This window comes from Serinus canaria, chromosome 4A (assembly GCF_022539315.1).
Source record: "Serinus canaria isolate serCan28SL12 chromosome 4A, serCan2020, whole genome shotgun sequence".
Classification (NCBI taxonomy): Eukaryota; Metazoa; Chordata; class Aves; order Passeriformes; family Fringillidae; genus Serinus; species Serinus canaria.
In genome coordinates this window covers 4,354,321-4,368,019 of record NC_066318.1, presented here as the reverse complement: position 1 = coordinate 4,368,019, position 13,699 = coordinate 4,354,321, and the positions used below count along the sequence as shown (strand labels likewise).

The following is a 13,699-nucleotide window of genomic DNA, read 5'->3' as shown; positions in this document are numbered from 1 at the left end:
CAGTAAAAGTATATTTGCAGGAGCTACACAAAGATGAGGAATGAAGATAAGTAATGAGTTCTGTATAAATAAGTGACAAATTAATGGGATTCTATTACAAAACAGGAAACTGAACAATGCTCAGAAATAAACAGAAATAAACTACAGGGTATTGTCAGCAGAGAGAAAATTCTTAGGGTCACAAAGAATTAAAGAGCTACTAAAAATTAAATATGGTACCATTGTCTGTGGAAACAACAAATTAATTACAGACTGACAAAACTGGTGGCATTGCAGCTTTGTTGTACTTCATCTCCCCAGTTAGTGAATTGGGTAAAATAAATTAGTACAATAAAGTCCTGGGGCTCTCAAGGACACCTCCCTGGCTTACCTTCAGGTAGTCATGATGGGTTCAGCTCCCAGGCAGCAAAAGTAGTTAAATGTGACTGTTACCTGCCCAGCGTCTGCATAAAATTAATCTGTTAAATATCTGTTGAATACAGACTGAAAACTCCTGAGTGGTGTTTGGTTTTCAGGTAGGAAAAAAAAATAGGATACAAATTTGAGAAAAACCTTTTTTTTTTTCTTTTCAGAAATTGGCCACTTCCAACAAAGACCCAATCACTTCTGAGTCCCACGATGGAAAGTGATTCTGCTTCTGTCTGGGTGGATTTCAATGGCCATCAAGGGGAGATAGAAACTGATTCAGCTGCAGTTGCTCATGCCTCTCTGCCAGGTCTGCTCTCTGAGCTCATCACCCCTGGCTGGAAGGTCTGGGAGGCAGCAAAAGGGAACTTCAGCTGTGGCACAAATGCTGGAAACACTGGTGCTGTCACACACCCCCATCGGGGGCACTCCAATTAGGAAAGGGGTTTAATTGGGTTAGCAGGAGAACCAAGGGCTGAGGGCAGAGGGAAAGGTCAGAGCTCTCTCAGCCTCACTGGCAGCCCAGGCTGGCACCTGCAGTGGCAGCACATGCCTTCCCTCCTGGCAGGGAATATAAATCCTTCAGTTCTCCTTACAAGAAATGTTAAAATTACCTAGAAAAAGAGAAGAGATTCAAATGAATAGACAGGATAGATTCAAAATAGAATAGGTTCAAATGAAAACTTTTTGACAGAAAACCAGTTGGTGAAGCTTTCCTTAGCACAGGCAAGCAAACTCTTCCTTAGCAAAGACGTGGTCTCTTTTCCTAAAATCAGCCTGCTCCTTGCACCACATCCAGAGGGAAAACTCTGCCTGTGCCTCCAGAGATGCACGGCAGGGAAACGAGGTCCTGACTCCCCAGCAGGGGCTCCAGCGAGGAATCCCTGCTTTATGCAGAGGTGCAATAAACCTCAGGCAGGATTTTAAGACCAGAGAGGAATTCCTCCCTGTGTTTTCCCTTGCCCAGCTGTCCGTGCCTGCCTTTGGCAGATCCTTTCATCCCTTGCACAGCCCCAAAGGCCCTGGTGAGCAGGGTTGTGCTGCAGGTCACACAGGGGAAAGGGAGAGCACCAGACACCACAGCCAGCAGAAACTCCTCATTTGATCAGGGGAAAAATTCCCTCCAGGAGGAGGCAGAGGCTAAAGCAGTGTGTCTGCACACTGGCTGCTTGCATTGTGCAGTGGTATTAGCAGCAAACATGAAAGAAACAGAGGCACTTCTGAGCTGCAGGGATGAGGGCGGTGTAATTGCTCAAGAGACTGCTGGAGTCAGTGATCTAAATCACTCAGCACATCGGAAATTCCTGGGGAATTCCAGCCCAGGTGCTTCCACACTTTCTGTTATTTGAAGTTTTGTGCTGATAATGGGAAGGCACTGTAAAGCTGGAGATGAGAGATGAAATCAAAACTTCTGTAAGAAATCAAAACGTTTAGGCTCTGCTCTTTCTAAAAGACCTACCTGAGTATTCTCAGATGAAATGAATGCACAACCAAACACAGCCCAGCTCCCTGGGCAGAGATGTGAGGGACAGGATGGACAGCTCTGTTTGGATAGCAGGGGCTGGAACACAGGGGTTTGGAACAAACACAGGGACTTGGAGCACAGGGGCTTGATCAGCAGAGCACAAATTGTCAGTGTGAGTTTGGGGATGCTGGCAGCTGTGACAGCTCACTCTGCTGACACCCCAAGTGTCCCCGTGCTGGGAGAAAGAGGAATCAGGGACACACTGCAGGTGCCAGGGCTGTGTGGGTAGGGAAAGGAGAGCTGTCTCACTTGGTTGTTCAATTTGCCAGTCCATGTTCTGCCTCTCCAGGGCATCAAGGCCAGCTTTGCTGCAGGAGCAATCAGAGCCCTGGCCAAACCCAGCAGGAATAGAAACAGGGAGAGAGCAGGCTGCTGGGGGCTGCATTCCCACCCAGCTGAACCTCTGGGGTTTCTAGTGCAGTGGAATAGGGCTGCCAGCCAACTGGACAATCCTCTGCTCCTCCTGGCAGCTGACGACTGTCCTGCCTTCCCAACCTCCCAGAGTTTTGTGTCTTGGTGCAAAGAAAATGAGAGCACGTCAGGGATGAGCTCCTGGAGCTCTCCTGCAAATATCAGCAATCATGCATTCTCAAAACACCCAAAACCCTCCCTGTTTCTGTGCAATCTGCTTTTTCAGTTAAAAAATTTCTGCCCTGGAAACAACCCCAGAAATCCACAGGATTCTGTGAAACCTGCCTTTGCTGTTAGAAAATTGTTTTCCCAGGAACAAGTTCAATGGAAGTCTCCCTCACCCATCTATTCACCCAGATATTTTATCTGTATAAAGGACCTAAAATATACTTGGATTGGGTTTTTTTCTGAAATTGAAAAATATTTCATTTGTGCTGAAACCAATCATCCTAAATAGCAGTGCAAATCAGTCATCCTGAATAACAGTGCAAAATAAGCTTATTTACTATTACATTAAGCAACAATTTTGCACCTTGTTGAGTAGGACTCCAGTTTTCATTTTTCCCTGACAGGTTGAAATTATTTTCTGGGTTGATAGACAAGAACTCACAAGAACCCCTGTAATTTAAGTCATCTTTTTGGTTCTCCATTAAATATCCAGAATATGCGTGTTGCTCTAACCTTGCAATAACTCACAACTCCAGCTGTAACAGGTCTCCAACATTCTCCTAAAATAATAATGACCAATAAGAAGAAAACACACATTGGCATCAAAATCAAAAGGTTGAAGATCCTTCAAAAGACTCCAAGATTCCCCAGATTTCTCATCATCTAAGCCACCTGAAATCTTTTTCTGGGCTTTCAGAATGATCAAACTGCAAGCAAAGGAAGTGCCTTTCTCTGTGCCTTTTATCCATTTTTATCTATACTTTTATAATACCTTCTCTGCTTCTTTATAGTGACTGTGAATAGATCTGTGCTCATCCAGACAGACATTTTATTGAATTAACGAGATCGTGGCGCTTTGGTGGGGAGCACTTGTAGTAATTAGACTTAATAAAAGAATTCTCCCAGCTGATCAGAGGTGGCAAAGGCATTTCGTGATGGAGACCTACCTGACACCACGCTGGCAGGGCCTTAGCTGCACACTCAGACACCCACAGATGTCCTGGAGATCACTCTGGCTCCTCTGCAGCCTGCTGGTGAGCTCCTTGCTGCAAGAAGAAGAGACAGAAATAACTTGCATTTCTTATAAAAATACAAAAAAATATATAAAAATTATTAAAACTATTAAAATGTTAAAACTATTAAAAATTACAAACTTTTTTTTTTTTTCTTCTGGTGGCCTTCTCACCCAATTTAGCAAAGAGAATTCCTCCAGATAACACTTTTGGTGCCACCACCAAAGAGTCTCTTCATCAGTAAATCCAGAGAACAGCTGGCACTGAATTGCTGCCAAACCCTCACTGAATTTTAGCTGGGACCTGCAAGGAGCTGTACCAATTGTGGCTGTTGATGAGCCACTGTTGGGTTTGGATCCTGGAGGGTTGAGCCTGCACGGGCTGTGCAGCAGTGAGCTGTCCCCTGCCAGGGACACCAGCTGTTATTGATGGCACCAATGCCACTGCAGGGCTGCTGCCTCTCCCTTGGCAGATCAGGGCTGGAGTTTGGGGAAGAAACTCGGGGCTGCCCAACCAGGAGAAAAGAGGAGCCTGATTGTGAGTGCCTGAAATGCCCTGATTGCTTTTGTGCCATCAGCCACCTCTGTGCTCGGTTTGGAGATGGAATGGATCCGCTCGAGCAGTGTGAAACCAAATATTTAAACTCTTCCACTAACATTTATAGACAAAATGCCATTTTCTTCATAATATTGATTCAGTTTCACCTATTTTTACACGTAACAGAAGTATCCCCAAAGCATGAAATTCCCAGATCCGTGTTCAGCCGTGGAGGTTTCAAAATAGAAATGCTTTTCTTGGATCTCCAGTTGCTACTGACAGTGAGTCCTTTCATCTACAGGAGACAGGAGTCCCAAAATAAGCTTTGAGTCTCCTCCTCACCAGGATCTGGGATTTTAAAGCACAGGTGAGAGTTCTGCTCAGTAGACTCTAATTTTGGCTTGTGAGATACAGAGATGCAATCTGTGCTATGAGGCATCCAGTGAACAAAAAGCCACCTCTAATGACAATGACAGTTACCCAGAAAAGGCAAATCACACTCATTTATGCTGGAATGGGTGGATTAAAATGCCCCCAAATTCTATTTATTTTAATGGAGAAACCAGATTTGGAATTTTAAAAAAACTAAGCAAAACTAAGCAAACAGAAAAAAACAAACCAATCAACTAAAATAAAAGAACCCAACCAAAAAAGTCAAATCCAATAAATCTGTCTCCTTGGCTTCCTTTGGAGCACAATAACAGCTATTTTTTCACAGAGGTATAGTGTTTACTAAGAAATCTGCTCCTAGGGTAAGCTGTTATTACTTCAGCAGTCTCCAGGCTCCAAAAGAAATGAAAATAGTTTCAAAAATGCAAGGGATCCCTGGAATGGAGGAATGGATGATGAATTTGTGCCACTCACCACCTTGGTGGCTGTTTGCTTTTCATCAGCAGCCACCGGGCAGCAGGGCCAGGCTGAGGCAGGAGGGGCAGAGCCAGGAGTGGGGAACATCTATTATTCATCTGCAGTAATTTGTGGCCTGGCAAGAGCTGATGAATCCAATCTTGGGAGTGTTTTATGGTGAGTTAAGGAATCTACAAGGGAAAATTGGTAAAAATATTCGTTCCTGTTGTAGAAATAGGCCAAAGCCCTGAGTGGAAATCCACCCTCCCTGATCACCTGAGGTCAACGAGCAGTGGTCAGCATCTCCCCAAAGCTGGAAAATGGAATGCTGAAGTCATGGCAAAGGTTGGATTGTGCAGGGGAAGAAGCAGGAGAAGTGAAAGGCAAAGGCTCTGGTTCACTGCAGGGTCTGGAGCATCCTGGAAGGTGCCAAAAAATGGGAGGGGACAGCACAGGTGAGGTGTGGGGCAAGAAAACAGAGAATGGGGTCAGTGACAGGAGAACAGAGAGTGAGGGGCAAGAAAACAGAGAATGGTCAGTGACAGGAGAACAGAGAGTGAGGGGCAAGAAAACAGAGAATGGTCAGTGAGAGGAGAACAGAGAGTGAGGGGCAAGAAAACAGAGAATGGTCAGTGACAGGAGAACAGAGAGTGGGGCAAGAAAACAGAGAATGGTCAGTGACAGGAGAATAAAGAGTGAGGGCAAGAAAAGAGAGAATGGGTCAGTGAGAGGAGAACAGAGAGTGAGGGGCAAGAAAACAGAGAATGGTCAGTGAGAGGAGAACAGAGAGTGAGGGGCAAGAAAACAGAGAATGGTCAGTGACAGGAGAACAGAGAGTGGGGGGCAAGAAAACAGAGAATGGTCAGTGACAGGAGAACAGAGAGTGAGGGGCAAGAAAACAGAGAATGGGGTCAGTGACAGGAGAACAGAGAGTGAGGGCAAGAAAACAGAGAATGGTCAGTGAGAGGAGAACAGAGAGTGTGGGGCAAGAAAACAGAGAATGGTCAGTGAGAGGAGAACAAAGAGTGGGGCAAGAAAACAGAGAGTGGTCAGTGAGAGGAGAGCAGAGAGCCCTTGGCTGGGAAGAACAAGGAGCAAGGACAATTCGGGCAAGGCAGGAGAGGTCTGACACAGCCCCAGCCCCTCTCCAGCACAGCAAAGCCAGGTTTCTTGGGGCACACTGAGAACACCCCAGAGCTGCTGCTGTGACCTGAAATGGCCTCCATTGGTTTGAGCTGCAGGGGATCCCTGGAATCAATCCTGCACAATCCCTGGGTTTCAGCTGAGCTCCAGCTCCAGCTCAGAGCTGAACCTCATCCCATCAGCAGCACAAACACAGCACAGGCAGCCACTGCAGCTGCTTCTGGCTTTGTGCCTGCATCCTAAAAATCTGGCTACCACAGGAAGATTTTCCTAACAAATGGAATTTGTGCCTTGGTCAGTCCACTTGGGAACAGAGAATTTCTGCTTCATCCACTGGGGCAGAAAGGAGCAAACCAATCTCAATTTTCTCTTTCTTTTCTATGTCATAAGGCTAAAAATAGCACAAACACTGTTCATAATAAAAATCTGCATTTATTGATTTTGAGAGTGGTGTGATGCTAACTAAATTTAAAAGTTTCGTTCATAAACACCGACTTGTCAAGGAAAGGATCAAATCTTTTAAAAGGAGAAATGAATCCCTCTGATAATTGTAAAGCCTAATAAAATAAAAACTCATTTCACTGTTACTCCAACCCCTTATTACGAGCTACAATTTGTACTATATTACAAATCCTCCTAAAGGTAATGAATTTGATGCTGAAAAACTTAATATAAAATCTAATTATATTTAATTTGATTGAATTAGAATGGATTTTTTTTCCTGTAATCTTGTTTAATTCAAAACATTTGTAAAACAAAAAAATTATTAACAAGGCCAAAAAAACTCTTAATCTGAAGTTATGGACTTGAGTAAATGCCTACCTTCCTCTCCAGCACAGGAGATGAGAATGGAAATCTCGTGTTCTGGGCCAAATTCTGCCACAGGCAGCCTCTGCCTCTGCTCTGCTGAGCTCCCTCTGTGTTCTTGGGATCCACAGTTTTAAAGGCAGACAAGAAATAGGGCACAGGGAGTGCAGAGCATTTCTACAAGTCACTGTTTCTCTGAAAATGCACTGGAATCTCACTGCTCTCTCTCTGCAAGTGAACAAGAATCTCAGTGCTTGTTTCATCCCATTTACCCTGAAAGAGTTCCTGATTTGCAGGAGTGAAACCTTTTCAGGAAAGGAGTTTGTTCTGGCCTGAGCCTGCGCCAGGGTTCCACCCATTGCTGCTACCCCTGATCCTGATTTATCTGGAATGGGACAGTCGTGCCCATGACACTCTCACTGCCCAGCTAGGGAGTTAAAGCTTGCACTTGATGGAGGAAATCTGCTTTAAACCAGCTCCTCTTGCGTGTTTTGCACAGGGTGTAATTTAAGTGAGCTGAAAACCCCCGGTACTCAAACTCAACGCTTTCAACTTCTCTTTTTCATCTCCTTTCCAGGGCTGCTTTTCCTCTCCTTTCCAGGGCTGCTTTTCCTCTCCTTTCCAGGGCTGCTTTTCCTCCTTCAGGGCTGCTTTCCTCCTTACAGGCTGCTTTTCTCCTTTCAGGCTGCTTCCCCTTTCAGGGCTGCTTTTCCTCTCCTTTCCAGGTGCTTTTCCTCTCCTTTCCCCACAAAGCTGGCCCTGTGAGCTCTCTGCTGAAGGCTCTGCAGAGATGTGCTGTTCCCTTCCTGCCGCGCATTGCCAACCGCACCTTCCAGCTCCGCCAGGGGAAGGACCTTTCCTCCTGCCAAAGCCTCCTGCACAGACTCCAGCGGTGGATGAGAGGGCAAAACATTACCAGTCCTTGTTGCTGACCTCCAGGCAGCTTTTCCAGCTGCCAATTCCTCCTCCCCCTGCAGGTCTGGGCGTTTGTTTGCTGCGGATGAAAGATTGGGTGGCGCATCTTGGACACCTCCAAGACTGGGTGGCGCATCTTGGACAGAAGTTCCTGAGCAAAGCTCTCCTGTCCTTGCCTTTCTTCCCATCCTTGTGTGCTGCAGAACTGGCTGTAAAACATCCCACAACCCAGGAATTAAAAGAAAAGAAAATTCCACTCTGAGAAGAGCGGCCATCATTGATGCGCTGCATATAAAAACGAGTTCTAGGCAGGAAATATTTAGGCAGGTTTTTAAAATGAACACCTTCGGCTTTCTAAGAGGTTGATTCACTTCAGCGACTCAGTAGATCATGGTTTTCACTTGATTTTTTTTCTGTGCTGTGAAATAAGCTTGGTTTATGTAGCAAAAACATTATGATTTCACATTTAGCAGCATAGAAATTGCCTTCTGTTCAAATTCTTGCTTCCCTGTAAGATTCCAATTCCTCCCAGTGAGCAGGGGTTCATTATCAGAACACAAAAATGCATTCTGTGAGAAAACTGAGCCTTGCCACCACAAGCTGGGACGAGTTTGTATTGACAGGATGGCAGAACCTAAAGAAATTTTAGGTTTGCATTTGGTATTTACTGAATCAAATTGTGACAATCAGCTGAGATCATGTCTAAATGATTTTACCCAGTTTAGTTCAGTGATCGTTAGAATTTTGCATCTTGGATTTATATGTGAGCAACCTCCAGGAAACCAAAGTCTTAAAAGCACTTGCACAAAAAAATCTCAATACCACTGCTCAAGGTATTGTTTGTTGTGTATACAAAATTAAATTCTGAATGTGTTAGAAAGGTTGTATCACACATTGCTTGAGTTTATTGGAAAAATGGAAAAATTCCAGTTAATATTTACTTTGGGTTAGAATGGAATTCAACAGCAGTTTTGCATTTTGAATAAAATGGATGGAAATCTGAGAGAAATCTCAAAATCTTAACAATGTTGAGATATTAAAAGGTAATAATATTCAAATAGATCACAAAACAATAAAAAAGCACACAAGAAAGCTGGATGAACCAAAATACCTTCTGCAAAACTAATATTCAAACATTATCAACATTCAAATAAAAACATAAACATCTACAACATTTGCTTTAGCTTGATTTGGTTAGTTAAAGAAATGAGCAATCATTTTTTTGGGGAATTGCTTTCTGTAAAGGACTTGGCTTTTTGGAAAAAGTTTTGAACAGTTCTGTGCACAAGACTGAAGTTGTTTCCATATATTTGTGGTTACAACTGTGATATATGGATATAAAAATGTGAGTTCTATCAAATTCCAGTCAAATATGGAATCTTATTTAACCTATATTATTAAAAAATAACTCCATCCTGAGGCTCCCCTCTTTGGTTGGCATTTCTGCAGTTACTGTTTAACATTATTTCTGTTTTAAGAATGTTCTCTAAACATTCTGCTTCGCTGCTACGAATGAAAAAAAAAAACCCAAACCATCTCAGCTGATGCATGCTCAAAGAAAGTTTGCTCTCAGTAATCTCTAGGACAAAAGGTAAAATTCAAATGGCATATTCCAGCAACACAAACCCACTTCAGACTCTGGGAATCCTACCAGAAAACATGGACCTTACCTTCCTGCCCATTAAAAACAACACCCTGTTTCCACAGATTTCAGCAGAGTAATTTATTACAAGGGAAGTGAAATGTAAAGCTTGTGCTAAACTCTCTTCACTCCAGCTGCACTGTGGGAGCAAAGCTGGAGCTTGGGAGCCAGCAGGGAATGAGGAGCCCAAACCCTGCCCAGTGTCCCTGTCCCTGTCTGGGGGTGCAGGGGAGCTCCCCCTGCCATTTGCTCTCTGTGTCACCACTCGGTGACGAGCAGCTCCCTCAGCACCCTCCCACAGGGAGATCTGAGCATCCAGACATTCAAAAACAGATGGGGAGGGGGAGAAGCAAAAGCCTCAGTGTGACCAAAATAGTAATTTTTTTCTTAGGAGTTTCAAGAGCTCTGAACAATCCCTCTCTCCTGGTCTGACCTAATGGGCTTGAAATGATCCCCAGCACCAGGCAGGGAAATAAACACATTTTGGGCTGCATGTTGGAATGCACAGCGAGGGACTGGGATGCTCTGAGCAGAGATATCCCAGCCTGGATGAGTTTGCATTTGAGGTTTTATTTATTTGCAATGTAACCTTTACATATTGCAAACTCTTCTGGAGGTGGCAAGCCTCTTGCTTAAGATGTTTCTTTTAATTTAAAGAAAAAAGCCTTAAACCAAATACCAGCAAAGTGAATTCTGATTTATTTGCAATAATGTTCTAGCAGCAGAGAAGGGATGTAAAGAATGTGCTACTTTCCCCAACTCATAATCTTTCACAATATTTAAATGTTGTTTAACAACAAGCAAATAAAAGGAACATTTAATATGAAAGAAGCTACTGAGCTGAAAAACACGATTCTGTAATTGAAGAATAATTTAACTGTTCTTTTTATTTGTCCATTTCCTCATCTACACCATGATGGCATTATGACCATCTTCAGTAGGGTGGGAAATGGGAAAATGCAGCACAAGGGCATGAAAATTAAAATAATTAGCATGCACATGCTATCTCTGCCATTCCTGCGTAAACCACATCCATTTTTGCTGTGTGCTGGCATTTATTTAGTGCTGAATTTGCACAAGTGTCCATTGCTAAAGTTCATCCTTTGGAGCATCCAAGCTTACTGATTGCCAGGAGATAAATGCAATAGTTTGACAAATCCCCCCAAACTGCTTGAAGGGTGCACTCAGCAATGCCTGAACAGTGTTTCAATGTCACCTGTGCAGGTTTGCAAAAAAAGCACCAAACCAGGGGAGTGTCTCACTGCTTCCTCCCAACTGAAATGGCATTCTGTGAAAAAAACTGCATCAGCATCCATCTCTAAAGCATCAGTCCCTGGCTGGATCTTTAATTTGATTTGTTTGAAATCCCCAAGGTTTAAACTGAATTCTGTACTTTTGCAAAAACAAAGCACTGCCTGATTGCTGTATTAAACACAGATGTTGCTGACTTGCACAAAGATCCTGAAGTCACGTTTTGTTTTCCTTGTTCAAAAATTAGTGTGATCTTTAAACAGCTGCTTTGTTGAGTCCACAGGTAGCTGCACTTTATTTGGAGAGAAAAAACTCCTATATATAGCATCCATATGGTTCCTTCCTTTTAAAGGCTCAGTGGGAATTAGGTAAACAAACAAAAAATCCTACCTCAGACTGGAATGTACAGGGCAGGCTCTGCTTCTGTAGGGGTGCCAGAAAGAATTCTGTGAAGAGAAGAACACAAGAATCTTGTTAAGTCCAAGAGCAGCACGAAGGTGGTAACTGGGGTCAGAAGTCTCTCCATTTACTGGGTGTTAAAGCCAAGAGCATTTGGCTGAGTTTAAATCCTGACACCTGGGGAAGAACCTGCAATATTGGGGCCTTCAGGTGGGAGTTCAGCTTTCCAGGGGGCTCCCAGAGGAGCAGTGAAAATGTAGTAATGAATTGAAGTAAGACTTTTACCTGGTTCACATCTGCATTACAAAAATAACAATAGCTCCTGGGCTGTGAACAACAAGCATTTGGAGAAATGGGGTCAGGAATCTCATCATCCTGAGTTAGAGATCACCTCCTGTGTTCTTCTCAGCACTCTGTCCTCACATGCTGCCAGAGAGTATTTATTTCATTCTTGCACGAGTACAAAAGGGGCTCCTATCAAATCCCTGCACTTCAGCTTTCAGCTCCTCCAGCATTTGATTTCATTGCTCCTTTACAATTTTTGCTTGATTTGATTCTCGTATTCGTGCCTTGTCAGAATACTACAAACATCTCTTCAGTTTGTGATACGGGCAAGAAACACTTTGATGCCTCTGATGTTCAATCCCAGCTTAATTTGTAAGTGATAAGTTGGAAGGTTAATCTCAGTGCCCACATGCCCCATCTCAGAACCAGATCCCACTCTGGCAGCAGTGGCAGGCTCAGCTCAGCAAAGCCCTGGACTGACAGACTGCTGTGGGCCTGGAGATGCTCCTGGGGAAAGCTGATTCATCTTTTACCATGGTGGAAATATTCATGCTTCAGTTATCTCATATGGAAAAACAGCATTTTCAAATCAAAGGATTCTTATGGACAGCTATGAAATCAGATTTTTCTTGGAGTCACTGCTCTGTGTGTAAGAATTGTTTTTACCTGAGCCAGTGCTCTAAAGAACAGGGACTGTGTCCAGCCAGCTTTTCTGGGTCCCAGAGGTGTGAAAACAGAATGTGGAGAGCTGGGTGCACACTTCCATGTTATATTATTACAATATAACAATATTAATAACTATTCATATAACAAAATAGACACAGCATTAGTAACCTAAGGCATCCTCACCATCAGCAGGTTCCACTGCAGACAAACTCCTCAGTGGCCTTTGTTGCCTTCACCAGGAGGCCAAGAGAACAGAAGTTCTTCAATTCCAGCTCTTCAGACAGATGGGCTCAAAGGCAGGACAGCTGGAGAGGGAGACATTGCAAGATCTGCTCTGATACATCAGTATAAAGCTGGAAGTGCCAGTATGAAATAGCTTTAAAGTGAAGAGAAATGTACTTCAATAGATCTTTTTCCTGTGTTTTCTACAAGGAATGAAGTGCTGCATTAGAAAGGGTGTGCCAGTTCAGCAGGGAGCCCACAGGGCCTGGCTCACAGCCCCAGGTCAGGGCTCCCTGGTGGCTGCTGGGCTCCCGAGCCAGGCACTGCTCCTGCCCCTGGGCAGCCCTGCCACAGCCAGCCAGGACAGGAGAGCTCCCCACTCCACCATCCCAGCACCAGCAGCCTCCACCTGCTCTGATTTGGGACTGAAACTGGGCTGGGGTTTGTACAACGTTTTCCATTCCAGTTCCAACCTTTGCTCCAGTCCTGTGACACATTCAGCACCTCGCTCTGCTCTGCAGAGACTGAATTTTATTCTTCTTTTTTTCCTCCTACCCTTTCCTTCCACTTCCTGCTGAATGAAATGTGATCTTGCCTTCGTGCAGCCTCAAAAGCTGCTGAGGAGCTGTGTCCAGCCACTGCAGAGCTTTAGGGATTCTGCCCCAGCAGCTGCTCAGCCCTGCACTAAGGCACTCACCAGTGGAGTTCTTCACTGCTGCTCACACCAGCTCAGCTCTGGAAGGAGATGGAAAAAAGTTATTCCCATGGAAGGTGAAGCAGTGGCTGGCTGGCAGAAGCTGCCTCTGTGGATAATGATCATCTCTGGTATTTCTTCATCATTCCTGGAGAGCACAGCTATCAATCCATGCCTAATCCAGACAATGCATTTCTCCCATAAAGTCCCCACATAGCAGGAAATGACAACTGCAAAAGCTGATTTATCCAAGCTGCTCTGCCTGCTCCTATTCCATGGCAGAACAGATAATATGACAGACAGACAGCTTAAGGCTGAGCTCTCACTTGATCTCATTATGTGCCAACTGATGCAAGTTAGGAGCTAAAGTAGTAAACTGTCACGTAGCAAACAAAACTTTTGTACAGCTGGTAGAAATAGTTTCCAGATAAAGCCAATAAACTTTAATTCTTTTGTTTTCTTGAAAAGAGTAGCCTGGACACTGACCTGTGCCACTACAGCTTCTTGTGGAATAATTCCAATAAAAGCTGCTCTATCCGAGGAATACTTGAAAGAACAGCAGCATTTTACTCATTCTCTTGTATGCCTAAATTGAAAGTTATTAGTGATTGATTAGAGCCAATTGCATCTAGGTCAAAATGTTAAATACAGATGTAGCCATTTACCCGAGAAGAGGTTGGAGTGACATTTATTCCTGTTTGTTGGGCTGAAAACAACCAAACAAACAAAGCAGGGCTGGGGTTTCCTGCAGTCACACACAGCCTGGCACA

At 44.1% G+C, this 13,699-nt stretch overlaps 1 long non-coding RNA gene across 1 annotated transcript; it reads right to left on the bottom strand.

The window, feature by feature from the left end:
* Nucleotides 1-757: 757 nt before the first annotated feature.
* On the bottom strand, nt 758-12,318 carry LOC127059603 (uncharacterized). The gene is made up of 5 exons (XR_007777574.1): nt 12,197-12,318; nt 11,054-11,109; nt 7,789-7,979; nt 3,457-3,555; nt 758-1,019 (listed from the first exon to the last, which is right to left on the bottom strand). It is a non-coding gene; the product is annotated as an uncharacterized LOC127059603 (long non-coding RNA).
* Between the last annotated feature and the right edge of the window lie 1,381 nt (nt 12,319-13,699).